The sequence below is a fragment of the Cupressus sempervirens genome, chromosome 9 (genome assembly GCF_028749045.1).
Source record: "Cupressus sempervirens isolate cs-2001-9-10 chromosome 9, ASM2874904v1, whole genome shotgun sequence".
Lineage (NCBI taxonomy): Eukaryota > Viridiplantae > Streptophyta > Pinopsida > Cupressales > Cupressaceae > Cupressus > Cupressus sempervirens.
In genome coordinates this window covers 505,061,308-505,083,938 of record NC_143126.1, presented here as the reverse complement: position 1 = coordinate 505,083,938, position 22,631 = coordinate 505,061,308, and positions in this window count along the sequence as shown.

The following is a 22,631-nucleotide window of genomic DNA, read 5'->3' as shown; positions in this document are numbered from 1 at the left end:
AATCTGATTTTTTGAAAAGCTCACTAGCTAATATTTTAACATCACATAATTTATACTAATTTCAATCTTAAATATTTAAATAGATACTAATTAACTTTAAAACTTTATTAAAACAAAGACTAAAACAAGACCATACTAAAGAAAGAAAACCTATAATTTGGAACTTCAAACAACTAAAACTAATTTGATTGAAACTAAATTCAAAATAAACAAATAAAATTACTAAACATAGAATACACATAAAAAAAAACTAATATTTAATAAAAATCTAAATTTAACAATTGCAAGCAAACTATTCTATTAATCCTAACTTAATAAAACAAGATAATAGCTAACCCAAGTATACTTATAACTTTGAATATACTAATTAAATCTCCTACTTAATTTAAAACTAGTTTCTAAATTGATCTAAAATCTAAACACTTATAATTTAAAACTATACTAAATTTTAAACTAACTAACTTTAATGCTAACCTAACATTTAAACTAAACTACTTTAATACTAACCTAACAATTAAACTAAACTACTTTACCCTCCCATCCTACCCACATCACACTTACCTTTAGCACTGAACCAAGCGCTTCCCATGTGCATCACGCTAGCCAAGGCTTCATGTGTTCCAAGGGCAACATTAATACTAGTTGGGCGAAGCGATGTGAAGGTTTCGAAGGAGGAAGTGAAGTCTTCTATGACTTAAACTTGCCCCCCCAACAAAACTCTAACTCTCCCATCCCATGGTGCTAAAAATAATAATGAGACTCACTGCCCCAAGCACTAAAGTGCTGACAACACCTGCCATACATAGGTACAATCTCCTCCCCTTATGCAAGAAAAGACACCAAGGTGTTGAAGGTGTGAGATAAATATAAGATCTTGTCTTCATGACAAGCATACATACCTCCCATCGGTTCATCTTTTTCCAATTGATAGGTTTGACTAAGGCACACATGGGTACCTTGCAAAATTTGTGAATTGGGGTGATTTCATATTTTTATAAAAAGAAACATTGAGTCAAAAATGCCTTTCTCAAGTTGGGGAAGTGTTAAATGTGCATAGTTTTGTTGGAAGGATATTAGCTAATCTAGGATTTTTAACACATTTTAATATATATATATGCATGTATTTTTTTTTTTTACATTAAAATGAAATATCAATAGAGAATATTTTTTGTTTCTACAAGAGAATAAAACATATTTCCATACAAAAACCAGAGACTGTTTACTCTTTGGGGGCAATTTTGTTTTTTTCAAGTCTTAATTTATCCTAAGTATGGATTTTTCAAGCAACTATTTTTATAACAAAGGGGTATTATTTTTATTGAATGGGTTTAAAGCATAGAGTTCAATAATTGGTTATCAAAATAATGTAAAAGCAATTTTATCTCCTATTAAGCATGAAAAGGAATCGAGTTCCTAACGTAACATAATTTTTTCCTTAACATATTTGAACTTGAAAATTACATAATTGAACATCATCATTTTATCTCATTTTTTTATATACATACATATAACTGAAAATATGAAAACCTCATAAGAAATGATATTACTCAATCATTATTTTATTGACCACCTGATTCAAAGGCTCCATTGAGAAAGAACCAGGAAGAAAACCCGACATCATTGCCATTACAAAAAAATGTTTTAAAAACACTTTACACAGGATTTCAATCCTAAACATAACTGAATTTCAAAAATCAATTTAAATTTCCTTCATGGCCCGTAACAAGGGATTCATTTCATTTTTTGCAATACCTCATTGAGGTCGTGGAGAGAACAAAAACTAACTAGGTGACAAACAAACATAACAAGGAGACAAAATCAGACATTCATTCCCATACCAAGTTTTCACAACACGTTCGATATTGAATCAAAACTATGGAGAAGGTGGATTTTTCCAATAGGAGACGTTAGACACAACACCAAAATGGGTGCCCAATTAGGGCTGTAATTCAAGAAATTTTGTTCTTCCATTCTTACATACCAAAATTCATACGTGGTTTGTGCTAATAGGTAGGGGCCCATAACACCCTACCCTCTCTCCCTCTTCTCGTCCTGAGAAGAGAGACTACACTATTGGAGTCCAACTGAAGACCTTTCCCCAAAAATGGTCACTTCTGCCCTATCTGAGGGTAAGTAATGCCAAAACATCCATAAAAGTAAACTTCAAAATTGAAAGCAAGCACAAAGGAAAGACATTTGAGGGAAACCTGTTGTAAATCCCTCCTGACATACTCAACACACACACATACATACATAATCAATGAAACTGAAACATGAAGCACAACATGCAACCAAAAAGAGGTGAAGTATTCCTACCTTCAAGAAATCAGGTTATGGCAAATGAACAAGTTTGAGATGAGCTTTCTTTCCTCTCCCTCTCCTTCAATTTTGAAAAACCCTCTAAAACTAGAGGTTGGGTGAACAACCCAAACCTTCTAAAAAATGCCTCTAAATAAGATCATAAACTCAACCACCTCTAAAATAAATGACTCCCCCCACTTGCCCAAAAGTTATAGAGGCTTCTAACTCAACTAGACCTAAGGCTAACCTCAAGGTGGAGTTAAAATTCCAAACTCATGATGAAATCAATCAATTTTCGCAACAAAGAAAAAAATGGATTTTTGAGTGACCATAAAAGTCAACAAAAGGGGCTAGGGGGGTGGAAAATGCCCCCAACCCATACTCATACCCCTTGGGTATTAAGATTTCATGAATTTAGGCCTTAGGGATAAATTTGGGAGCTAACAAATGCTGGGAAAAATTTTAGGACTACCTAACAACAAAATGCATATTAAAGACTAATTCGGATTAGGAAAAATTAATCTTGATAATAAACTGATTAGCAATAGGGTCACTAACATAGTCTGACTTAAATCTTTCGGTTACTCGATTAGCCCTAACCATCATGCTGGGATGCATATACAATTCATGAGTGTCAAGTAGTACTATAAAACAGTTGTTACGAAACGTTAACATAAACCAATTATTGAATGACACATTCATACATCTCATGATACAAACAAAATACATACTACGAGGTTTCCACAAATGGTACATAGGGTTTAGTTTCATTTTTTCATTAGATTTCTTGACTGAAATATCTTGCACACTCATCGCACACATTAGTGTCTCAAGAAAACCACTTGCATAAAAGTATATAACGTATTAGGGAAGCACATAAATTAAAACATCCATTTCCAAGTACTAAATTGTTAATCTCATTCTACTCATATTTTCAATCATTAAAATTTCATAATCAAGGTGTTAATTCTGCCTTTACTTCATCAAAATACATGTTCATAAAGCATTAAAAGATGAAATCAAGTATCTAAAAGTAAAAATCACACAACATGAAATAACATAATATGTTTAGTAGATCTGATAGTGTCTTGACATATCGAGTCATTAGTATCAAAATAATAAAGTATCACTATGCTACGATGGGTCAAGGCAAGGCCTCACATCCTCCCCCACTAGGCATGAACTTCCTCGTGGAGTTCATAAAAAATATAAGGTTACTAGGATTGCATGTGTGTTGCATCCTCCCATGAAGCTATGACCTCATCTTAACAATCCCAGTGGACCCTAACCTAGTCTAGCTCTCGGCCTCAAAGAGCTAGGGTCTGTCAGGCAATAATACAGATAGGCTCTAGTACTAGCTGTCCGTCTGGGTCCACCTAAAAAGAATCCCAATCTATAATATGAGACTCATCATAAATGTATCCTCTAAGTACAGAAATGTGAAACACATCATGGATGCGTGATAGGCTAGGTGGAAAAGCTAAATGGTATGCTACTAGTCCTATCCTCTCTAGGATCTCGAATGGTCCAAAGAATCAAGGTGCACCCTTAGAGCCCTTTCCAAATCAAATGGGACTCTTGTGTGGTCATAGCCTCAAGAAAATTATATCACCAACCTGATACTCTCGATCTATCCTCCTTGCATCTACATACTTCTTCTACCTATCCTATGTCTCTCTCAGGTACTATCTAATCAAGGTCACCTATTGCTCCATTTGCTTTACTAATTGGGGACCAATAGATACTTGATCCTTGATCCTATCCCAACCCAAGGGCATTCTGCAAGGTCTTCCATACAAGGCCTCATAAGGCAGCATACTTATGGATGAATGGTGCCCATTGTTATAGGCAAACTCAACAAGATGTAGGTATTCCTCCCATTTGACCTAATGATCCATCATGTACATGCATAACACATCCTCGAAAACCTAATTCATTTGCTTGATCTGATCATTAGTCTGAGCATGGTATGTTGTACTGAAATTGAGCCTAGTGCCCAAAGCTGCCTGTAACTCTCTCCAAAAGGATGAAGTGAACAAAGAATCTCTATCAGAGATAATCTTACGAGGAATGCCATAAATTTTGACAATGTCCCACAAGAACACCTAAGCTATGTCTCATGCTATGTATGTAGTACACATGGGTGAGAAATGGGAAACCTTGGTCAACATGTCAACTATCACCAAAATGGCATCATGGTGGTGAGATGGCATGGGAAGACCAACAATAAAATCCATAGATATAGCATCCCACTTAGACTCTACAATCTCATGCAGCTAAAGAAGCCCACCAGGATGATGATGTTCTGCTTTCACCCTTTGACACTTAAGGCATCTCACAACTATGCTAGCAATCTACACTCTCATGCCTGGCCAATGGTATAACTATCTCATATCTACATGAAACTTCTTAACACCAAGGTGCACTATGTAAGGTTCTCTATGAGCGTCAAGTATAATGAGCTCATGAAAACCCCCAATGGAAGGTACATACATATATCCTCTATGATGCAAAATTCCATCAGACTCCAAAGAATACTCTAAATATTTCCCTTCCAAGGGTCTCTGAGAATGCACTATTTGACTAACTTCTACATAAAGCTCATCTGCTAGCAAGTGCTATAGGATCCGCTCTCTCAAGTCAGTGTAAGTAGTCATAGATAAAAGCTCATGACACCTTCTACTCAAGGCATTGGCAACCACATTCTCTTTTCCCTTGATGTAATGAACATCAAAATCATACTCACAAAGAAACTCCATCCACCTTCTTTTCCTAGCATTAAGGTTTGGTTAAGCAAATATGTTCTGCAAGCTCTGGTGGTTAGAATGAAGCTTGAATCTATGACCTAGAAGGAAGTGTTGCCACCTCACTAAAGCATGAACCACTGTTGCAAGCTCTAGGCTGTGAGTAGGGTAATTGAGTTCATGAATCTTCAACTTTCTAGACTCAAAGGAAATAGGTCATCCATCCTACATAAGGACTTCCCCTATACCATCTAAAGGTGCATCGAGGCACACCACAAAATTTGTAGAAGGATCAGGGCAAGCTCTTGAAAAGCTCTATCACACTTCTCTATCCATTCATACTTCTTTCACTTCTTCTGAAGAGATTTGATTGGGTGTGCCAATCTAGAGAATACTGAAATGAAACATTGGTAATATCTTGCTAGACCCATAAAGCTCCTCACTTCAGTAACACTGGTGGGTGTTGGCCAATCCATGATGGCCCTAATCTTTAATGGGTCTACTGAGGCACCATCACTTGATATGACATGACCCAAATAATGTATCTTAGGTCTATAGAACACACAATTTGATAAGCTATCAAACAACTGATTCTCTCTCAACTTTTGCAATACTTGTCTCAGGTGCTCCTCATGTTCTTTCTCGTCATGAGAATATATCAAAATGTCATCAAAGAAAATGACCACAAACTTATCCAAAAAGGTACAAAATACTCGATTCATGAGGCTCATGAATATAGCAGGAGCATTTGTGAGGCCAAATGGTACCATGGTGAACTCGTAGTGACCATACCTAGTACAAAATGTAGTCTTGGGGATATCACTATCCACAATCCTCAACTGATGATAACCTAAATTTAGATCAATCTTTGAAAATACATAGGCACCCTACAACTAATCAAAGAGATCATCAATTCTAAGAAGAGGATATCAGTTCTTGATGGTTACTTCGTTCAACTATTGATCATCAATACACAACCTAAGTGATCCATCCTTCTTCTTTACGAAAATCACTAGTGCACCCAAAGGTGACACACTAGGTCGAATATGTCCCTTCTCTAAGAGTTCCTCCAAATGAATCTTTAGTTTACCAAGCTCATGAGTAGTCATCCTATACGGTGCTCTGGAAATTGGCTCGGCTCCTAGCACAAGATCTATATGAAAGTCCACTGCTCTAGGTGGAGGCATACCAAGGAGCTCTGAAGGAAACACATTTACAAAATCTTGCAGGATAGGAAAATCATCAAGGGATGGATCTCCCTCTAAATCTTTGTCTTTGTCACTAATCATGATAGTGAACAACTGACATCCCTTTCACATGCATCGTCTAAGCTGCATAGCAAAAATCATATGAAGGGATACAAGCCTCTTTACACCGAAGATCTCTCTAGAGATGCCATCTTCATCCATACATTCTACCCTCTTGTGTCGACAATCTACCGTGGCGCTATGGGCACAAAGCCAATCCATCATAAGAACCTAGAGGGGTAATGCGTAGATCAGACTATTGGAATTATGATATATCTATCATTAGTTACAACACTTATTTGATTCTGAATGCTTACCGAGCTCATCACTCAGTCTATAGTTCATACCGAGCATTCAGTGGTGCTTACTGAGTAGAAAAATTCATACCATGCTGAATAGTGGTCACCAAGAAAATGGGGAGTTCAATAGTGTTTACCAAGTTCTTAGTGATCACCGAGTCATCAGTTGAAATTTGTGTTTACCGAGTGATCAAGGTAAATGAAGAAGTTAGTGTTTACTAAGTGATTAAGGTAAATGAAGGACTTAGTGTTTACTGAGTGAACAAGGTAAATGAAGGAATCAGTGTTTACTAAGTGAAGAAGGTTATCAATGGATTCAATTTTTACCGAGTGACACAATATTCACCAAGTCGCCAATGGTTATCGAGTTCTAAGCTACTTATAGTGATTAGTATGGACCATGCCTCTACTCTTACCGAGTGCATGACAATGTAGTGTATTGTAGTGGATGCCGAGTATCAAAAGGTCATCGAGTCAGTTTGAGGAACTCGAGCTTTCTACTATTTGGCTGACTTAGTAATGTTTTGTTCACTTGTGTTTGGTCGACCTTGCCAGTGTAAATATTGGAATGGTATATATGTTTTGTATTATATCATTTGAAATATATATATATATATATGATAAAAATGTTGTATATCATTGTATGGTGTTGTATTGCAATGTTTTGAGAAGAGTGAAAGCGAATCAGCAGCAAAATAGAGGAATATAGCAAGGTCAACATAGATGTAGAAAAGTTATATCTATCACATCAAGTGATCAGTACATAAAGGATCTTATCAGCAATTAGTTGTAACCAGATCCATTGCTTCATCCTAACAGGTGAATCAGTTTGTAAATCCTTTAACAAGGTAGACTTAACAGTCTTTTGTAAATCTCTTAACAAAGTGCATACTTCATTGTATGTTTGTAAATCCTCTAATAAAGTGGATCTAGCAATCCTACTTGCTCCTAATAGGGTAGATCACCAGAAGTGATCATTGTAAGCCCTAATAGGCCAACTTTATACTACATTATTGAAGTTTTGTGGGCATCATCCCCACCCCAGTTTTACTTTATAATTGGAAGGTTTTTGGGTCACCAAATCAGTGTGTTCATGTGTTATGAATGTTTATCTTTTGATGCATACAGTATATTAGATGAATGAATGGTGAATATGTTATTATGTTGAATCTATTTAAAGTTTTAGAGTTATTGATTCACCCCTCCCCTCTCAGTAACCTTGTTAGTCCTGATTATTTTCAACAATTGGTATTAGAGCATTGTGGTTCTCAAGATAAAGTTTGACAGCTTGAGCAAAGATCAAGGACAATGAAAATATTCAAACTTGACAAATCTATTGAGAATGAAAAGCTAGATCTAGAAATGGCCATGGTTCAACTCAAAGAAGCAAAAGAGCATCTTTCTTAATCTCTAAAAAGAAGAAAGGAACTTGCAAGACAAATGAATGATCATCAGTATGTTGAAGAAAAGATTGAATACCTTTTACCATCAAACAGTTCAAATGAAGCTAATGAGGCAAATAATGCAATCAAAGAACTCTTAGAGAAGAATGGATCTCTACAAGAAGAAGTAAGAATGCTAAGAAGAGAACAAGAGATTCAGTCAACAAGGTTATGTGAAATTTTGGAACAAAGGAACATGATGCAAGATGAGATAGAAGGAAGGAACAATGAAATTCAAAATCAATCCCTTCAGTATGAGGATCTTATAGATCAACTTTCCAATGCAAATGAAGAAATCAAAATTCTCAAAGCACAAAATGAAAGAATAAGGAATGATCTGAATGTTGAAAGACAAATCACTGAAAGCTTACAAAGTGACCTAAGATCTGAAAGACAAATCAATGAAAGTTTGGAAAATGACTTAAATGTTGAAAAGAAAGTAAATGAAAGGATGATAAAATCTCAAATAGATGTGGATCAATTGAATCAACAAAATGAGCAGAATCTTCATAGACAAAAAGGTAAAGCAAGCCTTGGATACAATGAAGAAGGTGAATCTTGCAAACAAGGTGCCCAAAAGAATCAAAGACCTACTTGCAATCACTATGGCAAGATAGGTTATACATCTAATAGATGTTGGAGCAATGGTAAAGGAAAATTCAATGGTAAATGTTACAATTGCAATCAGCATGGTCACAAAGCCAATGAATGCAAAGAGAAATCAAAATTTGAAGACAAATGTCACAAATGCAAGAAACAAGGTCACAAGGCATCTGAGTGCAGATCTAAATCATTCAATCTAGCAAAAAAAATTGTCAAAGCATTATTTGGTTGGGACTACAATACTTGGTGTAGATGTCACTATTTTGGAGAATATGGACACATTGGAGTAAATTGTACAAGGCATCACCTAAGGAAGAAAGATACTACCATAAGATGTTATACATGTACCAAACTTGGTCATATATCCAAGAATTGCATGAACATAGGAAGAGTTGAAGATGAAAAGAAATCTAGAGCTGACAACATTCGAAAACAGATGAGACAACAGTGGATTCCTAAATCTACCGAACCAGAAAGTTCAAATGATGGCAATGTCACTCAAGAAGTGGGTGACTCCACCATTTCTAATTAGACTCATCAAGGAGGATAAGGGACTGCATCTTTAAGCCATATCCTAAGCAGTTTCAGAATGAAGGAGTGCAAATGACAAATTAGTATTTCAGATACAAGACATAGCTCATTGTGATGCATCTACCGAGCAAGGTTGGTCTCAGACTTAACCGAGCTAGGTCGAGAATATGAAAGGTTCTATTTGTTCATCGAGTTTCAAGGTTTACTGAGTAAGTCGGTGACTATATGAAAAACCCTAGGTCATCTTAGCTACCTTCGTACCCGAGCATTAATGGCAGATTTTTCATTAAAAAGGTAGAATTTGATCTCATTTTTCACTGCAAATTTAGAATATATAGAGCGAAGAGATTTCCAAGAGCATGCAAGTGATTTCAAGCGATTTGAAGTGATTTTTCAGTGAGGAATTTTTTAACAAAATTGTTCACTCATCGAGAAGCAATGGCATCCATGAGCACTAGTAGCAGTAAGGTGAAGAGGGGCTCTGAAATGCTTGTGAAGGGAGTCGAATGGAAAGCACCTAGCTTCAAGCTCGTTCTCGCCATAGCTAAATCGCTCAACCTGCATGGAGCTCAATCATAGATTCCACCCAAGGTACTACTTATAAATGAAATTCGTACTCATTTCAAATGCACTTTTCAAGAGATAGGGACACTGGATATGGATAATGCCCTAGCTGAGTTATGTGTGGATGGAACCCTTAAACCTGAGTTCAAACATCTGGAAACCAAAGGTTTAACCCATATCCTACATTTGCCAAGAAATTTCCAAGTGAAATGGATAAGATACATTTTGAGCCATGTTCATAATGGTTAGTTGTGGTTAGAGCAACTTTCTTTGATTACAAAGAAGATGATTCATAGAATCACGAGTTTACCTATGTTGAGCAAATCCAAAACCACCAAAACCCTAAGTTGGGATGAACTTAAAAAGTTAACCCTAGTTGAATGGGATGGCAAAGGACTGAAACTTAACAATGTATCAGATATAGAGCTAAGATTTGGAATTAGTGTAATTGCATACAAGTTGTATAGTTCCAGTAGATTGAATAGTGTGCCCTGTGAGGCTGTGGACTTAGCCTATAAGGTTGTGAAGAAGAACATGGAGTTTGACCTAGCAGATGTGCTGTTGAAACAACTAAATAAGAACATGGACAGTATAAGGACCTCAAAGACCAACCCCTATAAATTTGGTTCTTTGTTAGTTTGTTTATTTTTTTATGTACAAAAGTTTTACCCTTCTAAAGGTATAGTTGTATGGAGAAAAGATGTTCCAGTTTTGTATCAGATAAATGAGTTAATTGTAGAAATAGGTGTAAATTTTGATAAGGTTATGGATAAATACTTTGAATATTTCAAGGAGAGAATGAACAACAGGTTCAAGATTCCTCCTAAACTTGTTGAAGACTATAAGGAAGATGTATGTTTCATGGTTAACTGTGACAAAGTATATATACAGGCAGTCAAACCCTGCGTTACATGGGTAAAATCACTTCCCTATGAAGTGAACATTGATGAAACTAGAGACATCATTGAGGCATTGGTAAATGAACCAGTGGATCCTAAATTTCCTGCATTTGAAACATTTGATGAGGCAAAGGTAAGAATAGAACTTGAGATCAAGCTTCCCTAGGCAATCTCCAAGGGAAAGAGGAAGATAGAAAAATTGAAAACTGACACTGGACGTCTAATGCTTACCAAAGGAAAAGGTGAGGATGAAGAAGAAGAAGAATCTGAAGAAGAGGATCCAGAAAAGGAGGCAGAGCCTGTGAAGAAGAAAGGTAGGGTAATCATTACCAAACCTCAGGCAGTATTCACAAGGAGAACAAGGAAAGGAAAAAAGGAAAGTGAAGTTGTGTTTAGCAAGCCTCCTCTCACATTTTTAGATAGGCTAAAACAACTCAAGATTGGTGTAGGAATCAACAACTTTAAAGCCTTAAAGTATGAATCCAAGACTCCTGCTGAGAAAAAGGAAATTGAAGATCTGGTGATGGAGAAGTTGGGAACTTGGAAATTCTCCCTAGACTAATTCGTCTCCCAAATTCCTGCAATATTGTTTGATAAAATAAAGGTAAGATGGGAGAACACCGAGCAAACTTTTAGAGACATTTTTGAATAGAAATTGAGAGAACTAGTACCTAGCCTGACAGATGCAGAAATCAAAAAGGCAATGAAGGATCAGGAAGGAAGAATGAATATGAGATTCAATACATGTCTCATATTGTTAAATAATATTGAACCAGATGTTAAGAATGCAACTAATGTTTGGAATGATACTTATAAATTGCATAAGCCAAGTGATGAACCTGTGGAAATCAAGGATGATGATAGTAATGATGAAGAGGATGTGGATGGTGATAACTCTATCACCATGGATGTAACTGATGAAGATCTCCAGCAATTAATGAAGGAGAAGGAAGAAGAAGAAAAGGAGGAAGAAGCAGTTGAGGGGGAGGATGATCTAGTTAAAATTGTAGCAGCTATCATTTCCTCCCTTCCTCACTCTCCACCTAAAATTGTTAAATCTATGGAGATAGGTTCTTCGAGCAAGATTGTGAGCACCATAGAGACATCAATAGCTCAAACTCCTCCAGTCACCTCTCAGCTCCAGGTATCTACAATGCAAGTATCAAGTACTTCATCTATCGAGCTGAAGATCACTTCTTCCTCTATCGAGCATCAGGAAATATTTTCTATCATTGAGTCATCCACTGTAGTAGTCACTACATCAAGTGTATCAAATCCTCTTCTAGTATGTATAGTAAGTTTTCCAGTTTTCACTTCAATTTTGTCATCCCCAGCCACATTGGGTCCAATTTTTTCTCCAGTCAGCTCTTCTACTGCAAATATTCCAATTTGTACATCATTTTTGGATATGGGAACATCAATTTTTCCCACAGTTAGCAATTCTCTTAGTCTTCCTTTAGTTGGTCGTATTCCAGTTTTGATAGCCAGTCCAGCCTCATCAACCATTGTCTTTGTTTTCAAAGGCAAAGATGTTAGCACAACAAAAAAACCAAAGATTCCATTAAAAAAATTTCTTACAGGCAAGACAGTAGATGAGGATGTAGACTTGGATAATGAAATTGTCATTCCTAAGATAGATTTGGATACTACTTCAATTGATGAACTAAGACTACTCAGTCAACGTATAGATCTAAAGGCAAAGCAGAAACAACTAAGGAATGAGAGAGATAGAGAGTTTAATATTATTGAAGGAGCAAAGAATATTATTATTGAGGCTATGGGTGTTGATGTTGATACTTCTCAACACATTTTATTACAATTAGAAGAGGCAGTTAATAAATTCAATGAGGATATCTCTGGTCAAGAAAATTTGATGGAGAAGGTAGAAAAGAAGTTTGATAATAAGGTGCTTGAGAACATTACTCAACATATAGCAATAAAATAGGTTGAATTAACCACAGTTTTGGCCAACATTGAAAATTCTTTTAATAATGTAACATCTCTTTTTGCTAAGCTTTGTGATGTTACCGAGTATACTAAGGAGATAAGAGAGAAATTGAATAAGATAGATGAGGATCTAAAGGCAAGTGCACAAAAGCTTAAGCTTGACCCCAATTCAAGCTCATCTCATCACCTCAGGATCAAATTTTTGTTAGAGAAGCAGGTAGAGTTGCTTAGAGAAGAAGGAAGGATTTGGTCTACACTACTAGATATCTAGAACATGATTCTTCCTATCATGGACACAATGCAAAAACATATTGCATACTCCAAAACATTGATCCATGACAATAATTTCTCTGTTGCAGACTATGTGATTGGACTTTTTGCAGAAGTTCAAGTAGCTCTATCCACATGCAAAATCTTGCAAGAGAATTGGGATAAGACTCTGCAACTCATTCTCAAGGTACATTCTGAGTTTATCTCACATTTTGGTGTCTCTATATAAATACATTATTTTATTCTTTGGCATTATTGTTAAAAAGGGGGAGAAAGAGATACTCAGAAAGAGATATTGGTGAGATAAATGTACAAAAGGGACAAAGAGATACTATGAATAAAAGCCATATAGCTCATGTAAATACCTTGTGTATATTGTATGGGGCAGTTATATGTAAGGAAGCCATGCATATTCAGCAGAATCAGACATCAATATGTTAGATTTTGTATATAAGTTTTGGTTCATAAGTGTTTTTTTCACTAATGCCAAAGGGGGAGATTGTTGGAATTATGATATATTTGTCATTAGTTACAACACTTATTCTATTCTGAATGCTTACTGAGCTCATCACTCAGTCTATAGTTCATATCGAGAGTTTAGTAGTGATTACCGAGTAGAATAGTTCATACCATGCTGAACAGTGGTCACTGAGCAAATGGGAAGTTCAACAGTGTTTACCAAGTTCTTAGTGATCACTGAGTCATCAATTAAAATCAGTGTTTACTGAGTGATCAAGGTAAATGAAGGACTTAGTGTTTACTGAGTAATCAAGGTAAATGAAGGACTTAGTGTTTACCAAGTGAACAAGGTAAATGAAAGAATCAATGTTTACCATGTGAAGAAGGTTATCAATGGATTCAATTTTTACCAAGTGACACAATATTCACCAAGTCACCAATGGTTACCGAGTTCCAAGCTACTTAGAGTGATTAGTATGGACCGTACCTCTATTCTTATCGAGTGCATGATGATGTAGTGTATTGTAGTGGATGCCGAGTATCAAAAGGTCACCAAGTCAGTTTGAGGAACCCGAGTTTTCTACTATCTAGCTGACTCAGTAATGTTTTTTTCACTTGTGTTTGGCCAACCTTGCCAGTGTAAATATTGGAATGGTATATATGTAATATAATATATCATTTGAAAAAAATAAAAATATATGATAAAAATGTTGTATATCATTGTATGGTGTTGTATTGCAATATTTTGAGAAGAGTGAAAGCAAATCAGCATTAGAACAGAGGAATACAACAAGGTCAACATAGATGCAAAAAATTTATATCTATCACATCAGGTGATCAGTGCATAAAGGATCTTATCAGCAATCAGTTGTAACTAGATCCACTACTTCATCCTAATAGGTTAATTAGTTTGTAAATCCTTTAACAAGGTAGACTTAACAGTCTTTTGTAAATCTCCTAATAGAGTGCATACTTCATTGTATGTTTGTAAATCCTCTAACAAGGTGGATCTAGCAATCCTACTTGCTCCTAACAGGGCAAATCACCAAAAGTGATCATTGTAAGCCTTAACAGGCCAACTTTATACTGCAGTATTGAAGTTTTGTGGGCATCATCCCCACCACAGTTTTACTTTCTAATTGGAAGGTTTCGAGGTCACCAAATCAGCCTGTTCATGTGTTGTGAATGTTTATCTTTTCATGCATACAGTAGATTAGATGAATGAATGGTGAATATGTTATTATGCTGAATTGATTTAAAGTTTTAGAGTTACTGATTCACCCCTCCCCTCTCAGTAACCTTGTTAGTCCTGATTATTTCCAACATAGACATCGTGGACATGACTCCAATTTTCATTTAGTAATTATGCACCATGAAACTAACTAACACTCTGACTCCTGAGGCTAACTCTACTTCCCAACTAACATCCTATCTAGCTGCCACTAGCTCACAAAGCTCCACTACATATGGAGATATAAATGAGTCAGTAGCTTTCATAATCAAATAAAAATGCAACCATATGGCCCTGTATAATACTTATAGCCTCAATAACTATGGCCTAGTGCTCAACCTAGTAGTTGTCAACCACTACAAAAACTCTGTGGGATCTGCCCATGTCACCAACTGTCAGCTCTGAAAATGCCTCTCTTTGACCACTGAATGACTATCCCTATGGACACTCTCTAGCTATATGACCCATGGCACCAGAAGTATAGCATGGTCCTCGGGTATAAGATCATGCACCCTATCATCCAAACTACTGTAGGCCTCTTGACCTACTAGATCCACTGTATCCACCCCTAGAAGATTTTTGAGTCTTCACTAACTATGACTATGGGGCCTGTACCTTCTGATACTACTTGGGACCCTGTGACTGCCACTACTTGGGCTTGGAGCCCTAATAACCCTATGAGGGTTTCTTCTGCTATTGTGGTTTTTTGCTACTAAGACTGTTGGCCCTTAAGGAACCTTGTTCTATAGTTCTGATTCCCCTTTCAAGGGGGTTTCTACTGGGTAGAGCTTCAATTCTGAGACTAATCCCATGACTCCTATCTATCCTGAGTATCCTTGGCAACTAGTGCTATTTGAACTACCTATCTGAAGGTGGTAGGGAAGGCCAAACTGAGTGGACATTGAAGTGAGAAATTCAAGCCCATGATGAAATGATGCACTCATAATTTCTTTTCCTTCATGTATTCAACATAAGGAAGGAGCTTGAGAAACCTGCTCTCGTACTAAGCTACTGTAAGACCCCTCTGATATAGAGAATAAAACTCCTGTATCTACTTCTGTCTGAAGTGCTCGGATAGGTACCTCTCAAAATCTCTCCAAGAATGACTCCCATGTGAGGGTATCCATCCTCACTCCTTCTATAGTCTCCTCCTAATGCCACCAATTGGAGGCATCTCCTCTCAGCTAATGGACTACTAGACGTGCCTTCAAATTACTCCCATAAGGATGTAATCCAAAGCACCATTATAGGCTCTGCAACTAGGCCTCTGCTACTATTCCCTCAGTGGAACTAGTAAATAATGGTGGCCTGAGACATATCAACTCCCTAATATCATCTCCTATATGTCTAGGAGGTTTATCAAGTGGTGGTCCTCTCTAATGTATTGAATCGCCCTCAGGCTCACCCTATCCCTCTACCTACCTTGGTGGAGGACTCCTACTACTCTCTCTGCCTCCTCCAGGACCCTCTGCTTCCACCATGAGAATCTATGCCTTGGCTATACTATAGGTAGTACACTCTACTAAACTACAACAATCAATGTCTGAAGGGCATCCAAAATGTCCTGGTTTGAGTTTGGTGGTGGTGGAGGTGGTAGTCGTCCATCCTTCTGTCCTACTCTACCACCTCTTGCCCTACAACCTCTTCCTCGTTGATTGCTCCGAGTAACAGGAGGCATCCTAAAAAATTTAAATTTTAGTTTAAGTTTAGAAGCATAATGGTTTTCAGTTCCTAGTGTTGAAACATGGGCTCTGATACCAAAATGTCATGCCCAAAATATAGGGCAAAAACACATGCAATTTTTTTTTTTTAAAGAGTGTGTAATAAATAAATTCACAAGTTTAGTATGTTGGTTAAATAGTCAAAGTGTAGGTACACTAAAGCTGGATACAAGGTCTCCTAGCAATACCTCAAGATAACAACTCAGTTGATAAACCATGTAGGGATGGTTTGATTAAAATTGTACGTTCATTGTTAAACAATCAATTAAGATAGATGAAATACAATTAATTTAATGAACAACACTTTATTATTTTTCGTTACCCTTACAATAATTCATCATGAGAACAATAGTACTAAGCTTCACATGTATCACAATTAAATTAATTTATATTAACATTAATCAATAGAATATCTATTAAGCAAAATATCATTAATTGATTCAAATAACCATTAAAATACAAAAATCTGATTTTTTAAAAAGCTCACTAACTAATATTTTAACATCACATAATTTATACTAATTTCAATCTTAAATATTTAAATAGATACTAATTAACTTTAAAACTTTATTAAAATATAGTCTATAGCAAAACCGTACGAAAGAAAAAAAAACTATAATTTGGAACTTCAAACAACTAAAACTAATTTGATTGAAACTAAATAAAAAATAAAAAATAAAATTACTACACATAGAATACACAAAAAAAGAAAACTAATATCTAATTAAAATCTAAATTTAACATTTGCAAGAAAACTACCCTATTAATGCTAACTTAATAAAACAAGATAATAGCTAACCCAAGTATATTTATAACTTTGAATATACTAATTAAATCTGCTACTTAATTTAAAACTAATTTCTAAATTGATCTAAAATCTAAACACTTATAATTTAAAACTATACTAAATTTTAAACTAACTTTAATACTAACCTAACATTCAAACTAAACTACTTTAATACTAACCTAACAAATAAACTAACCTACTTTACCCTCCCATCCTACCCATGTCACCCTTACCTTTAGCTCTGAACCAAGCGCTTCCCATGCACATCACGCTAGCCAATGCTTCGCATGTTCCAAGTACAACATTAATTCTAGTTGGGCAAAGCGAGTGTGGAGGTTTCTCAAGAAGAAGTAAGTCTTCTATGACATAAACTTGCCCCCCAACAAAACTCTAACTCTCCCATCCGATGGTGCTAAAACAAATAATGAGACTCACTGCCCAAAGTAGTAAAGTGCTGACCACACCTACTATATGCAAGCACAATCTCCTCCCCCCACGCAAGACAAGACACCAAGGCACTGAAGGTGTGAGATAAATATAAGACCTTGTCTTCATGACAAGCATACATGCCTCCCATTGGTTCATCTTTTTCCAACTAATAGGTCTGACCAAGGAACATGTGGGTACCTTGCAAAATTTGTGAATCAAGGCGATGTCATATTTTTTTTAAAGAAACATTGAGTCAAAAATGCTTGTGCCACTTGGGGAAGTGTTCAATGTGTATTATTTTTTTGGTAGGATATTAGCTAATCTATGATTTTTAACACATTTTAATATATTTTCATATACATACATACATACATACATACATATATATATATATATATATATATATGTATGTATGTATGGTTTTTTTTACATTAAAATGAAATATCCATAGAGAATGTTCTGTGTTGCTACAAGAGAATAAAACATATTGCCATACAAAAACCAGAGACTTTTTACTCTTTGGGGGCAATTTTTTTCATTTTAAAGTCTTAATTTATGCTAAGTATGGATTTTTCAAGCAACTATTTTTATAACAAGGGGTATTATTATTTTTGAATGCATTTAAAACATAGAGTTCAATAACTGGTTATCACAATAATGTAAGAGCAATTTTATCTCCTATTAAGCAAAAAAATGAATCAAGTTCCTAATGTAACATAAGTTTTGCCTTAGCATATTCAAACTTGAAATTTACATTATTGAACATCATCATTTTATCTCATTTTTTTATATACATACATATAATTGAAAATATGAAAATCTCATAAGAATCAATATTTCTCAATCATTATTTTATTGACCACTTGATTCAAAGGCTCTGCCAGGAAAGAACCACGAAGAAAACCAGACATCGTTGCCATTACAACAAAAATTTAAAAAAAACACTTTAGATAGGATTTCAATCCTAAACATAACTAAATTTCAACAATCAATTTAAATTTCCTTCATGGCCCTTAACAAGGGATTCATTTCATTTTCTACAATACCTTGCTAAGATCGTGGAGAGAATGAAAATTGACCAGTTGATAAACAAACATAACAAGGAGACAAAATTAGACATTCATTCCCATATTAGGTTTTCAAAACAGGTTTGACAATGAACCAAAACTAGGGAGAAGGTGGATTTTTTCAATAGGAGATTTCAGACACAACACCAAAATGGGTGTGCAATCGAAGCTATAATTCAAGAACTTTCGTTCTTCCATTCTTACATACCAAAACTCATACATGGTTTGTGCTCACAAGTAGGGGGCCATAACACCCTACCCTCTCTCCCTCTTCTCATCCTAAGAAGAGACTCTACACTATTGGAGTCCAACTAAAGAACTTTCCCCAAAAATGGCCACTTCTGCCCTTTTTGAAGCTGAGTAATGCAAAAACACCCATAAAAGAAAACTTTGAAATTCAAAGCAAGCACAAAGTAAAGACATTTGAAGGAAACCTATTGTAAATCCCTCCTAACATACTCAACACACACACATACACACATAATCAATGAAACTGAAACATGAAGCATAACATGCAACCAAAAAGAGGTGAAGTATTCCTACCTTCAAGAAATCAGGTTATGGGAAATGAACAAGTTTGAGATGAGCTTTCTCTCCTCTCCTTCTCCTTCAATTCTAAAAATCCCTCTAAAACTAGAGGTTGAGTGAACAACCCAAACCTTCTTAAAAATGCCTCTAAATAAGATCCTAAACTCAACCACCTCTAAAAGCAATAGATCCCCCCACTTGCCCAAAAGTTCTAGAGGCTTCTAACTCAACTAGACCTAAGGCTAACCTCAAGATGGAATTAAAGTTCCCAACCCATGATGAAATCAATCAATTTTTGCAACAAAGCAAAAATTGGATTTTTGAGTGACCATAAAAGTCAACAAAAGGGGCTAGGGGGGTCAAAAATGCCCTGAACCCATACCCATACCCCTTGGGTATTAAGATTTCATGAATTTAGGCCATAGGGATAAATTTGGGACCTAACAAATGCTAGAAATTTTTTTAGGACTATCTAACAACTTCAAAATGCAGATTAAACACTAATCTAGATTAGGGCTAATTAATCTCAATAATAAACTGATTAGTAATAGGGTCACTAACCTAGTCTAACTTAAATCTTTAGGTTACTGATGCAGGAGCATCCAGAGGTATAAGGGCAATCTTGTGTCACCCAAAAAAAATGTACTTAGACTTAGTTTCGGTTTCATGTGTTTTCATTTTTGGATACCCATTTGAGTCAAATAAAAGTTCCAACTCTCACAGTTCCACTATCAGTGTTCCAAGATAGAGTATTTGAACACCTTGGGATACGTATAAATGCCAAAAAAATAGGAGTATGTAATTGAGCCATCATTTTGGTGAACTAGGAGTTTTAAATTGGCCAGATGAATGTAATTGCAATTTAGAGCATTCCAAAAAAAGAATTAGGTCAAAAGGCCCCACGGTTTGAAAGTTATTGTAATTTTTCAATTTTTGGAGACCTCTTAAGAATGCTTCAAAGTCAGGTTAGGGGCATTAAATGACCTTGAAAAGGGCCAAAAAATGGGAGATGAGAAAAGCTCATCTGTAGGGCTATAGAGCGCTTCGAGAGCTTTTTGAAAATGTAAACGGTTCGTCAATCAGAGCTATGGTTCAAAAGTTATGCCTCCCGAAAGTTTGGTTGCCATTTTTGGATTCTTCTAGATTTGCACCAACTTCTAACGCAGCTTTTTGAACCTTCTACTTGGTCAATGGATGCCTACTAGCACTTTCTAGAATGTACTCCTAGTCCTTAACCCTCTGGGATCTATTTAAGGACATTTTTGGCATTGTAAAAGGCAGTTCAGAGTGAAAATTGAGACGAGGTATCGAAAGGAGAAATTATCTCTAGTTTTGTGCTATTGTAAGCCCTTAGGGCATGTTTTGAAGTTTATTTTCTCTATATTGAATGTACTATCTTATTTTCATAGTTAATACAATTTCCCTTTTCCTGTTGTGTCCATTCTGTGCTTGGGTTGTGTCCCCATCAAGTGGTATCATAGTTGGTTTTCTTGAGTGTGTAGACAGAGCACCGACTATGAGGCAGTTTGCACTAAGACTGTGTGGTTGTGGGTTTGAGTTAAGAAGATGCCTCCATAAAGAGAGTGTGGTGGAAGGGCTGGAGCTATTAATCCTTAGGAGGTTAGAGCCCTCCAAAGTCAGGTACAATCATTGCAGGAGGAGCTCCGTAGAGGAACAAATGTTGCCACAAGTGACGACAGTGAGGATGACAATGAAGAAGAAGAAATTGGACCAGAAGGGGAATTTGACGGGGAAGTTCTGAATTAGGCAGAGGAAAGGCTTTTTAGGGCCATTACTAAATTTGGGAAAAGACTTACAATTGATGTGGGTGTATTTTCAAGAAATCTAAAACTAGATGAGTTGATCGACTGGATCAATGAACTGGAAGAATACTTTGAGTATGAGGATATTAGGGACCCAGATAGGGTTAAGTTTGCAAAGGCCAAACTGAAAGGCCAAGCCAAAATCTAGTGGCAAGAGGTTCAATTGGAAAGAAATAGAAGAGGAAAGGAGAAGATCATAAGGTGGGATCGCATGGTGGACAAATTAAAGAAGCAGTTCATTCCTGTGGACTACGAGCTTGATTTGTTTAAGAAGATGCATGGGCTAAAGCAAGCAGGAAGATTAGTCCAAGAATATACAAAGGATTTTTATTGACTTTTGATTAGAGTAGGGCATGCAAAAGCAAATAAGGAGAAGGTTGCTCGTTATATCAGTGGGTTGCGACCTAGCATCCAGGAGGAATTGAGTCTAGTAAGAATGACCAGCGTCGAAGATGCATACCAGTTTTCCCTATGAATTGAAGAGAAGCTGAATAAGAGGTTTGAAGGGAGACAAAGAGGGCATGGTCAAGGAGGAAGGGGAAGCAATAGGTCATCTGGAGGTCAAAATGAAACCCAAAAGAAAAATGAAGAAGTGGGTACTAGCAGGAACCAGAGGAATGAGGGTTTGAACAACTCTCGTGATCAAGACTTTGGAAATCAGAGAGGAAGAGGTAGAGGACGTGGACAAGGAAGAGGAGGCTTCCATGGTACCTATTTCCATTGCAATGAAGAAGGTCATCATGCCTTTGAATGCCCTCAATGACAAGGAAGGACAGATAGGAGAGTTGAGGGTCAAGCTAGGGTTGCTCATGTGGATGAGGATGCACAGTCATCACATTTAGAGGATGCAAAAAGAGGAGAGACCTTAGTAAATGAAAGGGTCCTATTAAGTGGTGAGATTGAACCAGGACAAAGGAGGAGTTTGTTTCATACCAGGTGCAAATGTGAGGAAAAATGTTGTGATGTGATCATTGATAGTGGTAGCACTGACAACTTGGTGTCAGAGGAGATGGTCTCTAAGCTGAAGCTCAAGAGGGAGAAACATCCCCAGCCCTATCGGATTGCTTGGGAAAAAGATGATCATAAGGTCTTGGTAAGTGAACAATGTCTCGTGAAATTCAAAATTGGGAGTTACCATGATGAAGTTCTTTGTGATGTTATTCCAATGGATGTTTGCCATCTATTGTTGGGTAGACCATGGCAGTTTGATAGACATGCAGTACATGATGGTCATGCAAACACATACTCTCTAACAAAGGATGGAGTTCGCCAAATTGAAGCCCATGAAAAAGGAAGGTGAAAAGGTATGTAGCAGTGCTAGGATTTGTCTTGTTGATGGAAAAAAAAATTTAGATGGAATGAAACATCAGCATATGTGCTATGCTTTGATTCCTAAGAAAGATAAAGAAGGTAGTAGTGAAATACCACTTGAAGTTTAAGATTTACTAGGTGAGTTTGGAGACATTATCTCTAATAATGTTCTAGAAAGATTGCCACCAGTAAGGCAAATTAGTCATCAGATAGATCTAATTCCAGGAGCTAGTTTGCCTAACAAGGTTGCTCATAGCATGACTCCTATTAAAACAGAGGAGCTAAATAGACAGGTTCAGGAGTTATTGAGGAAGGGCTTGATTCGGGAGAGCCTGAGTCCATGTGCAGTACCTACAGTATTGGAACCAAAGAAGGATGGAGAGTGGAGGATGTGTACAGACTATCGAGCTATAAATAGGATAACCATC